This window comes from Capsicum annuum, unplaced genomic scaffold, assembly GCF_002878395.1.
Source record: "Capsicum annuum cultivar UCD-10X-F1 unplaced genomic scaffold, UCD10Xv1.1 ctg68876, whole genome shotgun sequence".
In the NCBI taxonomy this organism is placed as follows: domain Eukaryota; kingdom Viridiplantae; phylum Streptophyta; class Magnoliopsida; order Solanales; family Solanaceae; genus Capsicum; species Capsicum annuum.
The window spans coordinates 1-758 of NW_025878458.1; the positions used below are offsets into that span (position 1 = coordinate 1).

Here is a 758-nt window from a genome sequence, read left to right on the forward strand (position 1 = left end):
AATTCAGTTTAATTTTGCCCGTTCGATCGACGAATCTTTTTGTTTTTCCTCTTGGCGGAAAAGAGAAAGGGGGCAAGGCGCAGGGGCGCGTGCGGTGTGTGACTGGCGGCGTAGGAGAAAGAGGCATAATAGAATTTGGAGTGCGGGGAATGACGGATACGATCATACCAGCACTAACGCGCAAGATCCCATCAGAACTTCGAAGTTAAGCGTGCATGGGCGAGAGTAGTACAAGGATGGCTGACCCCCTGGGAAGTCCTCGTGTTGCATCCCTTCCTTTTTTTTTCCTTTAAAATTCAGTTTAATTTTGCCGGTTCGATCGGCGAATCTTTTTGTTCTAACTCTTGGTGGTAACAAGAAAGGGGGAGAGGCGCGGAGGCCCGCGTGCGGGGTGTGACGGGCGGCGGAGGAGAAAAAGGCATAATAGTATTTGGAGTGCTGGGAATGACAGATGTGACCATACTAGCACTAATGCACCGGATCCCATCAGAACTCCGAAGTTAAGCGTGCTTGGGCGGGAGTAGTACTAGGATGGCTGACCCCTGGGAAGTCCTCGTGTTGCATCCCTTCCTTTTTTTTTCCTTTAAAATTCGGTTTATTTTTGCCGGTTCGATCGGCGAATCTTTTTGTTTTTCCTCTTGGCGGAAACGAGAACAGGGGCATGGCGCAGGGGCGCGCGTGCGGGGTGTGACGGGCGGCGGAGAAGAAAGAAGCATAATAGAATTTGGAGTGCTGGGAATGACGGATGCAATCATACC

General features: G+C 50.8%; 2 non-coding genes across 2 annotated transcripts; both read left to right on the forward strand.

Moving 5' to 3' along the window:
• The first annotated feature begins 154 nt into the window (after positions 1-154).
• LOC124894056 lies at positions 155-273 on the forward strand. Its single transcript, XR_007050992.1, has one exon. It is a non-coding gene; the product is annotated as a 5S ribosomal RNA (ribosomal RNA).
• Positions 274-449: 176 nt separating this feature from the next.
• Positions 450-567, forward strand: LOC124894060. Its single transcript, XR_007050995.1, has one exon. It is a non-coding gene; the product is annotated as a 5S ribosomal RNA (ribosomal RNA).
• Positions 568-758: the final 191 nt, after the last annotated feature.